Source organism: Heteronotia binoei, chromosome 21 (genome assembly GCF_032191835.1).
Source record: "Heteronotia binoei isolate CCM8104 ecotype False Entrance Well chromosome 21, APGP_CSIRO_Hbin_v1, whole genome shotgun sequence".
Lineage (NCBI taxonomy): Eukaryota > Metazoa > Chordata > Lepidosauria > Squamata > Gekkonidae > Heteronotia > Heteronotia binoei.
The window spans coordinates 94,971,217-94,991,012 of record NC_083243.1 but is presented as its reverse complement, the minus strand read 5'-3'; the positions used below and the strand labels follow the sequence as shown (position 1 = coordinate 94,991,012).

The following is a 19,796-nucleotide window of genomic DNA, read 5'->3' as shown; positions in this document are numbered from 1 at the left end:
ATAGAGCAATAGTGAGAAAGAGAGCAAGAGGGAGAGTGAGAGAGGGACAGTGAGAGGGGGGACAGTGAGAGAGAGAGTGACAGAGTGACAGAGAGGGGGGAGAGAATGAGACAGTAACAGAGAGAGCGACAGCAAAGGAGAGAGTGAGAGAGAGCGACAGTGAGAGAGCAAGAGAGCAACAGCAAGAAAGAGAGCGAGGGAGAGAGCTGGGGCCAGGCGGGCTGGCTGCTGGAGGGAAGAAGTAGCCAAGCCCCACAACCCTCCCCCCCCATTTTTTTTATCTCCTAGGCCCCTCCACCCAAAATTTTCTGGCTATGGACCTGCTAGTGATTTGAATTTGCAAGCCACAGCATCCCAAAGAAGCTGGCAGAGGCAACCTTCTGCCCACTCAGCTTGCACAGAAGGATGAGGAAGTGGAGACCTGGAGAAGACTCTGCAATGGAGCTGATCACTTCGGAGAAAGTGGGTTGGAGCATGCACTCTCCCTGCTTCTCCTTTCAAAAGAGATCTCTTTGCAGCTGCTTTTGAGTAGCATAACTGGGTGGGAGACAGGAAAGGGAGAGTCAGATTTGGAGGTCTGCCACTTTCTTTATTAGTGATTACAGCATGGTAACTGGAATAAGTCTGCCTAACTGGGCCAATGGGGCCAATTTATATACAAGTCAAGTTCCCGTGCTAAAACGCCATTGGATCGTTTGAACCAGCAGGGGACTCACTTTGCAGTGTGTGGCAGAATATGCTTTCCTCCATGTTGGACACCTTCTCCTCCTGCTCGAGTTTTGTTTTGAAAAAACTGCTCTGCATGAAAGATGAGAGAGGGACCCTGCCTCTTCCCCCCTTCCCTCCTTCTAAGACAGTAGTCACCAACCAGGCTTGCAGATCTCACAGCCAAGGAGCGGCAGAGTCTGGGCAGAATTTTGTGCCAGGAGTGGCACTTCAGAATTTCTGTCTGTCTCTCCTGGACAACATCCATGCTCCCCTTAGTTTCAGTGCCAGCAAAACTGTGTGTGTTGCCATGGTCGTGCAGCGCAGGGCAGAGTTGCAATACAAACTTTCCCTCCCATGCCATTTTTTTAAAAAACCCTAAATTTTCCAGCAATAGAATGGAGCTTTCCAGGATCTCCTGTCCCACAGCACAGCACTGATCTCCATGGAATGTCACTCCTGGTGGATGGGGAATGTTGATGAATGAAGCGAAGGGAGTCTGCAACAAGAAGGGGAAATCTATGGAAATTGCCAATTTAGTCAGGCTCCAAGTGGGTTGCATTGTCACACATCTAAAGCAACGTTCTAGCCTGGCAACAGCCACAGATGATGATGATATTGGATTTATATCTCGCCCTATACGCTGAATCTCAAAGTCTCAGAGCTGTCACAATCTCCTTTATCTTCCTCTCCCACAACGACACCCTGTGAGGTAGGTGGGGCTGAGAGAGCACTTGTAGCAGCCGCCCTTTCAAGGACAACTCCTACGAGAGCTATGGCTGACCCAAGGCCATTTCAGCAGCTGCAGGTGGACAAGAGGGGAATCAGATAAGAGTCTGTGCACTTTACCACTACACCAAACTGACTTTCCTGGAGCTTTCCCCTTGACCTCTTATTACCAGCATATCTGTGCAATGGCTTTTGCAAACTTTTGTGTACACAGTGGTATTTCAGCTCCCAGCTTTGGATATAGTCGGGCTGGTCATCTTCAATTATAGTTTCTTCACGATCCACTTCTCAGCCATTTGGTTTCCTGTGTTCTGTCAGGAGCAGTCAGCAACCAAGCTGGTATCTCCAGGAGGTAGGGTTGCCAAGTCCTCTTTTCATCACCAGCAAGGGGATAGGGGGGTAAGGTTGCCATATCCAGGTTGGGAAACTCCTGGAGATTTGAGGATGAAGCTTGGGGACCTCAGTGGGGTACAATGCCATAGAGTCCACCCACCCTCCAAAGCACCCATTCTCTCTAGAGGAACAGATCTCTCTGTAGTCTGGAGATGAGCTGTAATTCCAGGGGATCCCTAGGTCCCACCTGGAGGCTGGCACCCCTACCAGAAAGCCAGTAGCATCTTCTTGCCTTTTGATCATATGGGGCACTCCTCCCTAAGAACATAAGAGAAGCCATGTTAGATCAGGCCAATGGTCCATCCAGTCCAACACTCTGTGTCACACAGCGGCCAAAAAAAAAATTATATATATATATATACACACACACACACACACATATACACACTGTGGCTAATAGCCACTGATGGACCTCTGTTCCATATTTTTATCTAACCCCCTCTTGAAGGTGGCTATGCTTGTGGCCGCCACCACCTCCTGTGGCAGTGAATTCCACATGTTAATCACCCTTTGGGTGAAGAAGTACTTCCTTTTATCCGTTTTAACCTATCTGCTCAGCAATTTCACCGAATGCCCACGAGTTCTTGTATTGTCGGCGTTTCTCCAAGCTAAAGAGCCCCAAGCGTTTCAACCTTTCTTCATAGGGAAAGTGTTCCAGCCCTTTAATCATTCTAGTTGCCCTTTTCTGGACTTTTTCCAATGCTATAATATCCTTTTTGAGGTGCGGCAACCAGAACTGCAGACAGTACTCCAAATGAGACCGCACCATCGATTTATACAGGGGCATTATGATACTGGCTGATTTGTTTTCAATTCCCTTCCTAATAATTCCCAGCATGGCGTTAGCCTTTTTTTTTTGCAAACGCACACTGTCTTGACATTTTCAGTGAGTTATCTACCATGACCCCAAGATCTCTCTCTTGGTCATTCTCTGCCAGTTCACACCCCATCAACTTGTATTTGTAGCTGGGATTCTTGGCCCCAATGTGCATTACTTTGCACTTGGCCACATTGAACGGCATCTGCCACGTTGACGCCCACTCACCCAGCCTCAACAGATCCCTTTGGTGTTCCTCACAATCCTCTCTGGTTCTCACCACCCTGAACAATTTAGTGTCATCCGCAAACTTGACCACTTCACTGCTCACTCCCAACTCTAAATCATTTATGAACAAGTTAAAGAGCATGGGACCCAGTACCAAGCCCTGCGGCACCCCACTGCTTACCGTCCTCCACTGCGAAGACTGCCCATTTATACTCACTCTCTGCTTCCTATTACTCAGCCAGTTTTTGATCCACAAGAGGACCTGTCCTTTTACTCCATGACTCTCAAGCTTTCTAAGGAGCCTTTGATGAGGAACTTTATCAAAAGCTTTCTGGAAGTCAAGGTAAACAACATATATCGGGTCTCCTTTGTCCACATGTTTGTTCAGCCCCTCAAAGAAATGTAACAGGTTAGTGAGGCAAGATCTTCCCTTGCAGAACCCATGCTGAGTCTTCCTCAATAACCCGTGTTCATCAATGTGCCTACTCATTTTGTCCTTGATAATGGTTTCTACCAACTTTCCTGGTATTGAAGTCAGACTGACTGGCCTGTAATTTCCCGGATCTCCTCTGGAACCCTTTTTAAAGATGGGGGTGACATTTGCTACCTTCCAGTCCTCAGGAACGGAGGCAAATTTCAATGAAAGATTACAGATTTTTGTTGGAAGATCCACAAGTTCAACTTTGAGTTCTTTCAGAACTCTCGGATGTATGCCATCCGGACCCGGTGACTTATTAGTTTTTAATTTGTCTATCAGTTGTAGGACCTCCTCTTTTGTCACCTCAATCTGACTCAGGTCTTTCAACACCCCTTCCAAAATTAGTGGTTCTGGGGCAGGCAAAAAGTTCTCATCTTCCACAGTGAAGACGGAGGCAAAAAATGTATTTAGCTTCTCAGCCATTTCTTTATCCTTCTTCAGTAATCCTTTTACCCCATGGTCATCCAAGGGCCCCACTGCCTCCCTGGCTGGTTTCCTACTTCTAATATATTTGAAGAAGTTTTTATTGTTGGTCTTTATGGTTTTTTCAATATGCTCCTCATAGTCCCTTTTTGCCTGCCTGATCACAGTCTTGCATTTTCAAAAGTCCCTCATTTTCAAAACCTTAATTGTCAGCTTTGGTGTAAATTTTGAATGAAAAACTATAAGGAAAGCTGGAGTCAAGTAGCACCTTTAAGATCAACAAAGTTTTATTCTGAATGTAAGCTTTCATATGCATGCATACTTCTTCAGACAAGGGAATGGTACCCCATTCTAAATAAAACTTCGTTGGTCTTAAAGGTGCTACTTTCTTTCTTACTTACATTCATTTATTTATTTATTTATTTATTTATTTATTTATTTATTTATTTATTTATTTATTTATTTATTTATTTATTTATTTATTTATTTATTTATTTATTACTTTAGATTTCTATCCTGCTCTCTCCGCAAGCAGACTCAAGGCAGCTAACAGTAATTTCAAGCATCTACAGTCAGTACAGACATTCCTACTTTTTTCTATTGCTTCAGACCAACACAGCTGCCCATCTGGATCTATCTATGAGGAAAGCTAATATCCTGTTGCTGCAGTCATTCTTTTTTCCCCAGCTGCTGGAGTACTTATTTATCTTTTCTGCACTGTAAACTCACCATATATTCACCACTTCTTTTTTGCAATTAAGTCTTTAAAATGTGAGCAGAAACTTGCTCTTAGTTTGTTATTTCATCAGTTGTAAACAGCATAAGAATTCCTGACTGGTCATGGCTCTGTTCACAGAGTACAAAACAGGTAGTTGTGGCGTACATGCCAGTTTCCTAGTATGTGAAGAAGCCCTTAGTACCTTTGAAACAAACCTTTTGAGAAGCCCTGTCACTGAGAATTATGTTCCTAGAGCATAAACAAAGCATCCAATGGCTTTGTATCCTATCTCTTCTTGGCTAAGTGCCAGTGCAGTGGGTCTTCCACCAGCTCAAAGTGGGAAAGTGTATTTTGTCAGCTTCTTGCATTGGTGGGATGTGCCTTGTGCCAACAAAATGAAGCACTCCTAGCTGAGCAGAGTGGGAGGCTGCAACTCACTATTGGTACTTCAGATTTTCATGTGAGACTTAATATTTTAACAAGAATAGCTACATATTAAACTTGGAAAAGTCAGACTTGTATATTCAAAACTGTTTTTGTTTAATTCTTTGTTTGTTTCATGATGTGAGAATTTTTTACTGAGTTGTACTTACAGCATAGCTTTTCAACTAGTCAGTCACTAAAACATACAATTAGTACTTCAATAAAATATCAAAGATCAAAAGTGGTTAAAAGTTCAGTTCTGTTCAACAGTAGATTCTCAGAGCTCTATTAGACTGTTTTTTTTGAGTCTGTGGTAAAATGTGGCATCCAAAGCATATACACATAAGGTATTATTATACTGATTAAATGGTTGGATTACATTTAGTCCTAATCTCAGAACATAGCAACTTGATATTAGCATGGCACAAAAATGTTGTTTAATGTGTTTCCTGTCATGTCTGTACAATACACCTTCTTTAACATCTAGTTATTATTAGATTCAAGGGAATCATAGACATGGTACAGATACTTTATCCCTTTTTGAAGGGGAAGAATTGTGCTAATCAGGCCTCTGTAAGTACGGACCTCTGTGTGGTGTGTCTACATCAGACATTTAGTTGACAACTATGGTTACCTGGGCCATAATTAACAAAGATCACCTACCGGTTATTCCAATTAGATATTCACTTTATGACAAATGTTTCATAAAGAGAATCCAACATTCTGTTTTACTCCAGTGATGTGAAAGGAACATTTCTGTCTTTGTGTATAAGAAAATATACATGCCTGAATGCCCCTCGGTCTCCAGACTAAAATTGAGGAACTGTTGGTGTCAGACGATGGGACCTCAGAATCAACCAGGCCTTGAATTGTTGCAAAGTTGGGCTTTATTCTGTAATCCATAAGTATCTGAGCACAGGGAAATTGAGACTGATACATTATAGCATTAGGGAGATAGCTATATGGGGATACATCAAAGGGAATCATACAAACCCACAATTCTAAACATTGTTGAGCTGAGGTGCAAAGATTCACACGGTCTTGTTCTCTTATCTTATGGTTACTGCTAGTCTTCCGGGGACAGTCCAGAGCCGTCCCTGGAGGCGCCTTGTCTTCAAAGAGTGGAATTTCTGCCTTTGTTAGTATCAAGGGAAATGAAGGTTCACAGTAGGCATTGGTAACATCTGCATTTTCTACTTTGATATGCAAGGCTCTTTCTCATGGTTAGTAACAGAGTTCAAAGATGGCTACAGTGCAGCTAAGCATTTCATTCAGTAAGGTTACAAGACATTTTATTCAGCAAGGTTACATCGGTTGACAGTTGGTTGCTAAGGTAGAATTTCACAAACTGGGCTCCAGGGATGCTTTAAGGTTTTGCGAGGGTACTCCAAGGGATTGCAAGCCCCTCTAAAAAAAATAAGTCCCTCTTGCACCCCTCTGGCTAATTTTTTTTTAAATAGAGCTTTCTCAGTTTTCTATGAATGGGGTCAGGGATTCTCAGGGGGAAGGGTGGAATTAGCTTCTACCCTTTTTGAAGGGTGGGAGCTCAGAGTTTCTGCCACCTGTGGTTATATGTCTCCAGAGCACTAACCAGAAAATACACTGATAAATTGGCAGGAACCAGCAACTCAGCTGTAGAAACTCTAATTGGTTCAGTGCCATCTGGTACAGTCCTAATGCAGTGAACATAGTTATTTCAGGTGTAAAACTCAACTGATTTTTCTATTTTCTAGTACAAAGGAATTAATCACAGAGGTAGATGTCAGTCTTCATCCCTAACAGCCAGTACTTGTGTTCAGTAAAATACTGAAAGTTCAGGTTTTGTGTGATGCTTGACTTTTTCTAATTCTCTTTCTCTGAAAGTTTTTAGTTTTTTTCTGAAATTTTCCCTTCATTGTTCAGCTGGCTTCTGGCTACAAGTTATTAACCAATGAGAAAGTTTCTTAGTGTCCCTTCCAACAGAAGGGTGAAATTTATTAGAATTTGAATTAAGATCTTTTGAGCTGCTGCCATATAGAATCAGCTATCCTCTTCGACCTGGCTTTGTAGACTGTGTTACAAATATACAAATATTATATTTAAACTTGCTTTTAAAGCATAGCTGAAATTTTTTTCAGCTACATTACATCATGTGGCTTCTCACATATATTGAAAGGCTGTCCAACACATGGTGGGTGCCAGTGAAGGAGGAGGGGAGAGCTAGAGGATCCATGAACATTGTAAAGTACAAATTGGAGACCTTGGATTGCTGCAGCTTGAGAACTGCTGTTCTAGGTATCAGGATGTACAGGTTGTATGCAATAAAGTGTTTGAAAATGGTTTTTTTTGTATCACACACGTACACACTCCAGCATACAATGCTTAGTTTTCCGTGGCGCAGAGTAGTAAAGCTGCAGTACTGCAGTTCTAAGCTCTGTTCACAACCTGAGTTCGATCCCGGTGGAAGCTGGGTTCAGGTAGGTGGTTCATAGTTGACTCAGTCTTCCATCCTTCCAAGGTCGGTAAAATGAATACCCAGCTTGCTGGGGGGGAAAGTACAAATGACTTTGGAAATCAATGGCAAACCACCCCGTAAAAAAGTCTGCCATGATGCAACATCACCAGCGGGGTAGAAAATGACTGGTGCTTGCACAGGAGACTACCTTAGAGAGAGAGATCCTATAAAGCAGGGGTGTCAAACATGCGTCCTGAGGGCTGGACAGCAACTCGCTGTCATCTGCTTCCTTCGCCCTCTCTTGCTTCCTTCTGCATCACAGCTTGCTTTGCCAGGCTTACTCAATCATACAGGAGCTGCAGAGGAAAGCCTCTATTTTCTCCATTGGCTGACCAGCACATGAAGCAACTTATGTACAAAAGCTTGCAATGCCTAGCCATTTCATGTTTTCCCCTAGGTCTTAGGCTCAAAGCATTGACCATGAGATTTCTGTAATGAATGTCAATAAATTAAAAGTAGATTTGCAACTCAGACACATACACCTGAACAACACCTGAACAGCCTACTCAGGATTGCTACAGCACAGATATTGTCTCCAGATTTTGATGCAATAATTCAGAGCAAGAGGTGTTAATTATCAAAAACTATTAAATAAACAAAATATTGCAATTGTGCTAATCTTTTAAGCATATTTTATTTTAAGGTGTTTTTTTAAAAGAAAATCTTTGTGTTTGTCTGTGTCCTTTTATAAAGGTTATATCTCCACTACCTGGCATTACATTTTATGACACACATGGTCCAACAAGGTCGCATTTATGTCAGATCCAGCCCTAATAACAAATGAGTTTGTCACCCTGCTATAAAGCTACAAGCCAGGCAGGTTTGCCAAAGGGATTTTCATTGTCTTCACCTTTCCACTTTAGCACCCTGTAAAACTTGCGCAAGGTTTGTTTCCCTCTGCTGACTTCATTCCTCTTTGCTGCATCTCACATTGTATCTGAGGTTCCCCAACCCTTGGGAGTGATTTTTTAGGGCTTTAGGAGGCTGTGATTAAAAGGAGGTAGGACAAATCTCTTCCATCCCTTGCCCTGTTAATGATTCTTTGGGATCTAAACCATGGTGAAGAAGAAAAAAAGGCTTTCTTTATATGTAATCGTTAACATTGGTAGTACTTCCAGGTGGGTATCCATGTTGGTCTGAAGCAGCAGAACAAAGTTTGAGTCCAGTGGCTCCTCTAAGCCCCAAAAAGTTTAATTCTAGGTATAAGCTTTCATGTGCATGCACAAACTGTTTAATTCTGGGTATAAGCTGTGTGTACATACAAAAACTTATACCTAGAATTAAATTTTGTTGGTCTTAGAGGTGGCACTGGACTCAAACTTTGTTCTGTTGGTAGTACCTGTTATCCTTGAGACTTGGAGGTACCCTCACACTCTTTGAGTGATAGTTACTTTTGTTCTGAGGCAACTGCCCAAGAGAAAGCAGACATATAATAGCAAACTTATAGAGCTGTAGAACTGGTTAGAGTTAGATGGGGTAGTTGCTCCAGAAGTAAGTGAATTCACATTTCAGAGTCTTACCTTTTGTGTGGATTAAGCTGTTGCTATGTCCTCTACTAGCTCTCCCTGTTGGATCTCAATAAGGAAAACCTCTGTAGAAAGGGAGATGATTTTTCTGTTAATAACAGTGTATACAAAAATAACCCAAATAAGTAAGTAAATCTTAATAGAGGTACTGCTGTTGAAGTTGATACTTGGCCAGAATTCTTCTATGACATGTATTTTAGGAATACAGTTTCTGTACAGAATATGCACAGAGCATAGGGCTATTGCCAAGTGGAATATTGTTCCTATCCTTATATTTACATCGTAGGACAAAGATGTCCTAAAACAGCAACTAATAGTGTTGAGAAAGAGAGATTTTTCTTATTTGAAGCAATATGAGGGGAATTTGTGTGCTTGGCTATTTTAGGTTTTAAAGCAGCTGAATCCAAATCTGTCTTACCTAAGTGATTGACCTAAGCAAAATCTGCACACTGTATTAAGAGTTACTCATGCACTATTAAGTCAGCCTTTTGTTATATATAAGTCAGCCTTTTGTGATATTATAGCGCAGATAAAAATCATACTTTAAAAATTTAAAAGGCCACAAAAATCTCATTTCAATTTAAAATATCATATTGTGTTGTTAAAATGATGTGCTTTTTATATTCACACATATTAAACACTTCTATTGAAGCATCCAAATTTATAATATAAATAGATGAATGAGAAGTACTGATAGAGCTTTATAGAAAACAGTTTAATTCAAATGGCATTGACAAATACTAGATTCTAAACACAAAGTATTAAAACAACACATTCAAAATTCAGTTTCTGCAAATGTTCTCTCCTCATCAGAAATCATTGTCAGAACTATTGCTGTTGTTTCTTCAGGTGAGAAATTTGCCATCATCTGCATTGTCTGCTTCCATGTTATCTCTTTTAAAATAGAATGTGACACCCACAGAAGTAGGAGGATTGGGGGTTCCTCTTCTGGATAAATACTGTCTTGCATCCCAGTTAAAAAATATTATTCTGTGCACTCATCCAAGTTGCAATAAAGCATGCCTTAGTATTGGAAAAAAAATCTTTAACAGGTCTACAACTTCATGAAGTCATATGGAATGAAAGGGCTAAGAGGCCAGCACTTGCTTTTCATAATCTGTATTTAACTCATACTCTTGAACTCTGGGGCAAGTATTGATCTGTTTTAAACCCTGCTACTTTTCCAATTATGTCCTTTCTAGGGCAGAAGTGGTTCCCACCATGTAAATCTCTCTGTGACTTTAAAATTTGAAGGGATAATAATATCTTCCAGTTGATTTATATTTCCATCAATGGTAAGCTTAGTTCTAATGCCCATTTGGAAGCTAAACAGCTATTCATCAAATATAATAAATAACAAATAACAATGCCCTTGGATGCAGTATTTCAACTGCATCACACTTCATATGAAATTTATACCAGTTATTTGTTCTAATAGGAGCCCTAATTCCTTTGAATCCTTTCTAAAATCTGACTCTCCTATTGTTACAGGTGCTATTTCAGTTATCTATTGTCCACTAAATCAAAAATATTGGTTGCAAAAAACTACTCAACAAAACCAATGGCACAAAGATTGTGGGATTGAATTGTCTGATGAAAACTGGAAAATGTTGTGGAGCTCTTCTCTATTTAAGTCTAGATCTACTTATATTAGATTGCAAAGTTTTAAAATTTGGTCCCAATATTATACCCCACATAAATTGTTTTGTAGTATATTACTTGATACTTCGAATTGTTGGAAAGACTGTGGGCAGATCAGAATATTTAGACATTGTTGGTGGGACTGCCCTAAAATCAGTACATTCTGGAAATCTATAATAGAATTTACTGAAGAGATTGTGAGATTTGAAATACCATTTAAACCAGAAACTATTCTATTAAATTTCTGGATTAACAAACCTTGTTCTAACTTGAAATTAGATTTACTTTCCTTATTGCTTTCGGCAGCTATGATAACATTAGCTCAATACTGGAAAATTAATAGGATTCCTGCTTTACATCACTGGTTTGATAAAGTTTGGGATCTACTGATACAGGATAAAATTTCACCGCAAATACTTCAAGTTAAGAATCCTCTGTTGACTAATACCTTTGTTGAAAAATGGTTTCAGCAACCCAGCATAGGGAACAATCTTGGGCGAGCTCCCGATGATCGATCCCTAGTCGGACAGCTGAGGGACCCCCGCGTTGGGAGGCTCGATCCTTGGACCCAGGGAAGGTTCGAGGAGGTGGATGGCTTGACGGAGTGGATCGGAAGCAGTGGCAGCGGCCATTTTCCGATCCCATCGTTGCTGTGAACCTCACTGTCCCGATCGCCATTTTAATGGCATCAGGGTTGAACACCGGCTTTCTTTTCCTTTCAGTTCTGAAGTCTGCCTGATTGGACTCTAACTGGAGATATCAACAGAGGATTTTAAGTTCTCTTTGAGATCTACATTTTATACATTCCTTTGGGCTGTTGGAAGTTGGGGCTCGAGAGTGGAAGCTTGGCCAGAGCGCACGAAGGCGAAGTAGAGGAGGAGTGGGGGGGGAAATCACCCAGCTCCCTCTTGTTCTCTGACAAGGCTTCCAAAAGACTTGGCTAACTGTGTAGATTGCCCTTAACTTCGGCCACAAACAGCTTGATCATTCTTGTTATTTTGTATCTGACTCACCATTAACTGATTTGATTGAAAAGGAACAGATTTCCCCCATTGAATGCTAGATGTTAGGCACTGAGATGCTTTCTGGAACACGCGGAAGCTGTACAAAAAAGACAGTCTCCACTTGTCCCCGGATGGAACCAGGCTGCTGGCACTTAAAATCAAAAAGATGGCAGAGCAGTTTTTAAACTAAATCTTGGGGGAAAGTCGACAGGAGATGAAATGTCTCTGGTTTGGGAGGACTTGTCTCAAAGCGATGAAGGGTTGGCTGCTATTTTTCTATTTTTTTTTTCTAGAGTTGTCCACTGTGATAGTGACAAACAGTATGGACTGTCTGCCAGAGTCTCGAGGCGGCAGGAGGAAGGCGGCAGGCCTAGCTTGCCTGGGAAATTATAGATGTTTGTATGGAAATGCTAGAAGTGTTCGAAGTAAAATTGGTGAATTTGAATGTTTAGTGTTGGGAGAAAACATAGACATTGTGGGAATTTCAGAAACTTGGTGGAATGAGGAGAATCAGTGGGACACGGTACGTTTGCAGTAAAAAAGGCCAACGCCATGCTGGGAATTATTAGAAAGGGAATTGAAAACAAATCAGCCAATATCATAATGCCCCTGTATAAATCGATGGTGCAGTCTCATTTGGAGTTCTGTGTGCAGTTCTGGTCGCCGCACCTCAAAAAGGATGTTATAGCACTGGAGAAAGTGCAGAAAAGGGCAACTAGAATGATTAAAGGGCTGGAACACTTTCCCTATGAAGAAAGGTTGAAACGCTTGGGACTCTTTAGCTTGGAGAAACGTCAACTGCGGGGTGACATGATAGAGGTTTACAAGATAATGCATGGGATGGAGAAAGTAGAGAAAGAAGTCCTTTTCTCCCTTTCTCACAATACAAGAACTCGTGGGCATTCGATGAAATTGCTGAGCAGACAGGTTAAAACGGATAAAAGGAAGTACTTCTTCACCCAAAGGGTGATTAACACATGGAATTCACTGCCACAGGAGGTGGTGGCAGCCACAAGCATAGCCAGCTTCAAGAGGGGTTTGGATAAAAATATGGAGCAGAGGTCCATCAGTGGCTATTTGCCACAGTGTGTGTGTGTGTATATATATACATTTTTTTGCCACTGTGTGACACAGAGTGTTGGACTGGATGGGCCATTGGCCTGATCTAACATGGCTTCTCTTATGTGCAGCCTTGTTTAATAACAACAACAACAAAAACAATAATAATAATAATTTTTTATTTACAGCCAGCTTGGAAGGTTAATGTGGAGAGATAGCTACTTTGGAGGTTTTGACTGTGTTTAAAGCCAGAAGGACACACAGAGTCCGTTATTAAAAGGCTGGAAAGTATATATATGGGACAAAACCTGCTGGTCTTACTTAATTAGAAGATTTGGTGGATTAGGCTGGAGAAAGCATATTGAATAAAACTTCGTTGTGCTTAAAGTGACGTGGATTGTGGATTTTAAAGTGAAGTTTTGCTGGAAACGTCAGTGAGATATTTAGGGCTTCATCTACCCTTTTCCTCATTGGTGGATTATGTAATTGCTGTGGGAATATTTTAATTTTTTTTGCTTTTTTGGTGGGTTCCTGACGTTGGAGCACAGGAGGTGATTGACCTGCACATATCTGGTTGGAATATAATTTTGGAGCAGGTTTTTTGGGATTTCCTTTTTGTGTGTGGCTTTTTTCACATTTGGGTTGTATTGGGTTATTTTTTTAATCAGGTTTTCCTGTTTTTGGATCCTTTTCTCTACTTTTTTGGCATCTGTGACTCTGCAAGGACCTGAGTGGATTACAAAAATACTGGTTTTATAATTGGTTTTTTATTACTTGTTTTGGTTCTTTACCTTTGTTGGGGAGTTTGCAAGAGGACATTTTGAACTTCACAATTTGGATTACAATACCAGTGGATTATTTGGTGGAGTTTATTTCAAAATGGATTTGACTGAACTATTGGTTGGAAAACATCACAAAAGCTGACTCACTGTTATTTGGTGCATTCAAGGGTTGTTATTGTTAAAATATTCTATAGTGCATTGTTAATCTTTATTTGGGGTTAGTGGAATTGTTGATATAATGTGGAAGGTTTTTTCTCCTTTTTTTAAACAACTGAGTATTTTTAAAAAATATTGCCATTGCTTGTGAGGTACTATGATTGTTGATACTAATAGGAACACTGTTCTAAAACAAGTTAGAGAAGGGCAAACTAAACTGGTTTATGTCATCTGGAGAAGAGAGACATTTTAATAAAGGTAACTCATAATGCAGGAAGCATCTGGGTTCAAAGAAGGTTTTAAAAAAGACAATAGAAACAACAGGGAAGGTAGGGCCACGACTTCCTCGCCTAGCCTTACTCATGGTCCAGGGAGACTTGCAGCTACAAATATGCAGGGAGACATGAAGGAATTTTAAAGCAGTCTTCTAACAGCTATAGCACAACTGACTGACAAGGTAGACAATATAGGAGAACAGAAATTAAGAACTCCAAGAGAACAGAAAACAAACAGCAGAGACTAATAAAGCACTAAAGGCTTTGTACAAGTGATGGATAATACTCAGAAGATGGAACAACTGGAAAAAGAACAGAAAACATATGATAGTAGATTTCTTCAATTAGAAATGGACAGAGCAGCCTATATGCTGAGGTTTCAAAATGTGCCTGAGGACAAATCCGAAGATCTACAGAAGATGTTAAGTCAAGCTCTCTCAGAAATTGTACAAGTGACACCAGAGAAAATGGAAGATGAGATTGACCAAGTTAAGCATGTACTATCTAGTTTCACAAGGAAAAATAAATTTCCTAGGGAGATTCATTTGAAGTTTACAAGGAAGAGGACTAGAGATGAAGTTCTGAGACAAACAAGAGATAAACCAGTGGTGATAGCTGGAAATATAGTGAGGATTTTGAGAGAAGTGCTGTGGCCTGTTAGACAGAAGAGAAGAGAATATCAGGTATTAATAGACTTTTTAAAAGAAAAAGAGGTTCCGTATACTTGGCTGATGCCAGAAGGTCTTCTCTTCACGTATGAAGAAAATAGATACAGGATCAACTCAATCTTTAAAGCTGAAATTTTTTTGAAGAAGATAGGCAAGAAGGAGAGGAAAGAAAAGAAGGATGAAGAAGGAGAGGACTCTTCAGGTGAGGAAGGTACAAGTGGTGTGAAGAAATACTCAACTCAGCTTCAGACTAAGAAAGATAAAAAAGATAGTGATAAGAAGAATCCATAATGGCCTCAATAGTCTTGGTTAATGTAAATGGACTCAATTCTCCTATGAAAAGGAGAAACGTTTTTAAATATTTGGCCAAATTGGAAACTGATATAATTTGATTGCAAGAAACTCATATTTTAGTAAAGGATCAACATTTTTTGAAAAATAAAAAAATTGGCAATTTATTTGTAGCATCAGATCCAACTAAAAAGAAAAGGGGTGTGGCAACCTTTATAAAGGATAAATTTAACCCACAATTAAGATTTGCTTCAGAAGATGGAAGAATTCTATTAGTAAAAGTTACCATTGAAAGTAATAAGATTATACTGGCAAACATTTATTCCCCGAATGACCATCAAGAGAAATTTTTTAAGGAATTGCATCTTAAGTTAATTAATTTGGATTGTTTAGAGTATTGCCTGGTAGGAGACTTCAATGCAGTTTTTGATAGACAACTAGATAGGAGAACGCACAAAGGTACTAAATCTAAAGGACCACAGATTCCAATAAGCTTTTTGAAATTAGTAGAAGAATTGGACTTTGTTGATTCCTGGTGAACTAAATATCCAAGGTCAAGAGACTTCACATACTATTCTTCTAGTCATCAATCCTGGTCGAGAATTGATATGTGCTGGCTTTTTACTGACTTGGTCAAAGATATAGTAGAAGTTGAAATTCAACCAAGAGTGATATCAGATCACAATCCAGTTACTATTACATTCAAGGGACCTCAACTGCGGAAAATTTAAAGATTGAACACACAAATTTTGAAAGATAAAAATTTCATCCAAGAAGCTAAAATAGAAATGGAATCCTTTTTTTAAAATAAATATAAGAACATAAGAGAAGCCATGTTGGATCAGGCCAATGGCCCATCCAGTCCAACACTCTGTGTCACACAGTGGCCAAATATATATATATATATATATATATATATATATATATATATATACACACACACACACACACACACACACACACACACACACACACATATACATTGTGGCTAATAGCCACTGATGGACCTCTGCTCCATATTTTTATCCAAACCCCTCTTGAAGCTGGCTATGCTTGTAGCCGCCACCACCTCCTGTGGCAGTGAATTCCACATGTTAATCACCCTTTGGGTGAAGAAGTACTTCTTTTTATCTGTTTTAACCTGACTGCTTAGCAATTTCATCGAATGCCCACGAGTTCTTGTATTGTGAGAAACGGAGAAAAGTACTTCTTTCTCTTTCTCCATCCCATGCATTATCTTGTAAACCTCTATCATGTCACCCCACAGGCGACGTTTCTCCAAGCTAAAGAGCCCCAAGCGTTTCAACCTTTCTTCATAGGGAAAGTGTTCCAACCCTTTAATCATTCTAGTTGCCCTTTTCTGCACTTTCTCCAGTGCTATAATATCCTTTTTGAGGTGCTTCGACCAGAACTGCACACAGAACTCCAAATGAGACCGCACCATCAATTTATACAGGGGCATTATGATACTGGCTGATTTATTATCAATTCCCAGCATGGTGTTGGCCTTTTTTATTGCAATGGCACACTGTCTTGACATTTTCAGTGAGTTATCTACCACGACCTCAAGATCTCTCTCTTGGTCAGTCTCTGCCAGTTCACACCCCATCAACTTGTATTTGTAGCTGGGATTCTTGGCCCCAATGTGCATTACTTTGCACTTGGCCACATTGAACCGCATCTGCCACGTTGACGCCCACTCACCCAGCCTCAACAGATCCCTTTGGTGTTCCTCACAATCCTCTCTGGTTCTCACCACCCTGAACAATTTAGCGTCATCTGCAAACTTGGCCACTTCACTGCTCACTCCCAACTCCAAATCATTTATAAACACGTTAAAGAGCATGGGACCCAGTACCGAGCCCTGCGGCACCCCACTGCTTATCGTCCTCCACTGCGAAGACTGCCCATTTATACTCACTCTCTGCTTCCTATTAATCAGCCAGTTTTTGATCCACAAGAGTTTTTGATCCATACGTTCTTTGATTTCTGCCATTCATTCCTTGCCCTCGAGCAGCCCCTCTCTCTCTTTTAGGTGGCTGACCAGTCAAAGCTGCTGCCAGTAAATCATCTTTTTCCTCATTTTTCTTCCTTCCTCCCTCTGCTGGTCTACATCCCGATTAGCACAAACCTTCTGGACAATCTCTAACAGTTGGGATAAGTTCATGCCGGCAAAACCATCTTGCTTTTGAAGCTTTTTGCAAATGTCAGCATAGGATTGGGCAACAAAAGCTGTATTTACCATGTGCAAGTTCTCTGCAGCCTCAGGTTCGAATGGGGTAAACATTCTGAAAGCTTGCATTAACCTCTTAGCAAATGCTCCAGAGCTTTCATCTATTCTCTGGAGTACTTAACTGACTTTAGACATGTTAATAGGTTTTTTTCCTGCTTGTTTCATACCTTCTAAGATTGCCTGCCTGTATTCTGGCAGACGCTCTTTGGAAATCTGAGAATTGGGGTCCTAGTTGGGATCTGTTGCAGGAAAACGGGCCTTTATCCACTCCTCTCTGTCTGCAGTTCCCTGAGGAACTTTTTCTTCCACATGTTTTTGAGCATAATGCATGATACGGCTTCTCTGCTCAGTTGTGAAGAGAGCCAGGAAAAGCTGCTGACAGTCTGCATAGGTAGGCTGATGTGTAGCCATAATACTGGTTAGCAGATTTGCCATTGGGGCAGGATTATCAGAAAATGCAACAGTATGAGTTTTCCAGTTCACTAGATCACTTGAAGTGAAAGGCACATACATGTATCGAGTCTCAATACCAGGGCCAGGCTGTTGAGGGATATGAACTTCCCAAAGGGGAGCTAGCAGTGAGCTTTCTGTACTGGATGTGAAATCTGGGAACGTTGGGGGTGACGCCATAGATGAGCTGGAAGTTTTCTCTGGAGTACTTGGTGAGAGTTCTGTATGCAAGGGATACTCAGGAGCTGAATTAAAACTTGCAGCCAACCTCTGATTATTAAACACGGGCGTGGAATAACGAGGAGCTGTTGCAGAAAACGGTTGCTCTGAAAACAACTTGCTGAACTGAATTTAAAGTTTGCAGGGGTGTCTCCTGTCCTTTTACAGCTCTAGCTACTTCATTCATCTCTATTTCCTGGCTCTCTTCATCAAAGGATTTTAAAGCACCCTTAGCTAGCTGTGCTTGCTCCTTGCCATCAGTACCTGCTTCTGCTGGCTGCATCGGGAGAAGAGGGTATACTGGAACATATGGCGGGGGACTAGCCAAGGGGTCTTCCAGATAGGCATCTAACACTGGAGACTTTTCCTTCTTTGAAGGAATCATTGTTTTTACTAATACATCCTGACGCAAAGCCATAACTTGACTTGCAGCTTTATCAGTGGCTCTCTGAGCCCATTTTTTCTTCATGGTCTGTAATTTATCTGACCACCAATAAGACTTCTGCACTGTAGCCACCCAGCTACAATGTAGGGAAACTGACTTTTACAAACTGGGGACTGTACCACGTTCTAACTCAATTGATGGGATCCTGGCCCAGACCAGTGGCATATTTGTCTAAGCAATTTGTAGCAAAAGGGTGGCCCCCCTGTTTGTGCTCAGTAGCGGCTGTTGCAGAACTTGTAAAGGAGGTAGACAAGTTTACCTTTGGAAGTCAACTTGAAGTAAGAGTTCCCCACTATGTGTAAGTCCTTCTGGAACACAAAGGGAACTACTGGTTCACTAATGCCCGTATGGTCAGATATCAGACACTTATGTGTGAAAATCCCAGAGTAAAAATAGTGACTGTCAGCTCTGAACCCAGCCTCTTTGCTGCCAATTTTTGATGATGCATTGGAGCATGATTTGCTTAGAGGTTATGGAAGAAGTATTTTCTAGCTGGCCAGATCTGAAAGATGTCCCATTTTCAGATCCTGATGTTGAATATTATACCGATGGGAGTAGTTTTATCCAGAATGGAAAACACAGAGCAGGATATGCAGTAGTTACTCTACAAGCCATGATAGAGTCAGAACCTTTGCCTATTTCAACTTCTGCACAAAAAGCTGAATTAATTCCCCTTATCAGAGCACTATGATTAGCAGAGGGACTGAAAGCAAATATATACACAGATTCTAAATATGCTTTTATGACACTGCATGCCCATGGAGCCCTATACAAAGAGAGACTTAATTACTGCAAATGGCAGGAATATCAAGAATAGTACAGAAATCTTGGAACTGCTAAAAGCTGTCTGGGCACCCCGGGACATAGCTGTCATTCATTGCAGAGGCCATCAGAAGCCCCTAAGTCCGGTAGCAAGAGGAAATTGGAAGACAGATTTAACAGCTAAGAAGGCAGTACTAAAGCCTTATAAGGGAAGCACAGAAATTCTGCCTGTTTTTCAAGTTTCCTTAACCGAATGGAGCCCTCAGTATTCACAAGCTGAGGAGCAGTGGGTTCAAACTCAAGGGGCAGTAACTAAACGAAGAGATGACTGGTATGTTCTCCCCGATGGTATTCCATAAGCTGTTGCATGGCCGTTAATTCAGAAACTGCATGAGGGAACACATTATGGGAAGACTGCATTAGAACACTCTGTGAGTCAGTGGGCATATATTAATCGTGTGAGTTCACTGACAGCCCAAGCCTCTGTACAATGTGTTACATGTGCAAAGAATAATCCAAGGTCGGGTCCCACTCAACTCCCTGGGAGTCAGCCAGTGGGAGCAACACCTTTCTCCTCCTTAGTTGTGGATTTCACTCAGATGCCCAAAGCTGGACATTACCATTACATACTTGTATTTGTTTGTACAATGTCTGGATGGATTGAAGCTTACCCCACACGTACTGAGAAAGCCAATGAGGTTGTAAAAGCCTTACTGAAAGACATTTTGCCTAAATTTGGTTTACCTGTAATTATCAAGAGCGATAATGGACCATCGTTTATAGAGAAAATTGTACAGGGTGTGTCTACGTTGCTTGGTATTACCTGGAAATTGCATGTAGCCTACTACCCACAAAATTCAGCAAAAGTTGAAAGGGC

The 19,796-nt window shown here is 40.9% G+C and overlaps 1 protein-coding gene across 1 annotated transcript in view; it reads left to right on the top strand.

Annotated features, from left to right (window-relative positions):
• The window catches only part of CSTPP1 (centriolar satellite-associated tubulin polyglutamylase complex regulator 1), a 299,503-nt gene that overhangs the window by 204,244 nt on the left and 75,463 nt on the right, over window positions 1-19,796 (top strand). The window lies entirely within an intron of this gene.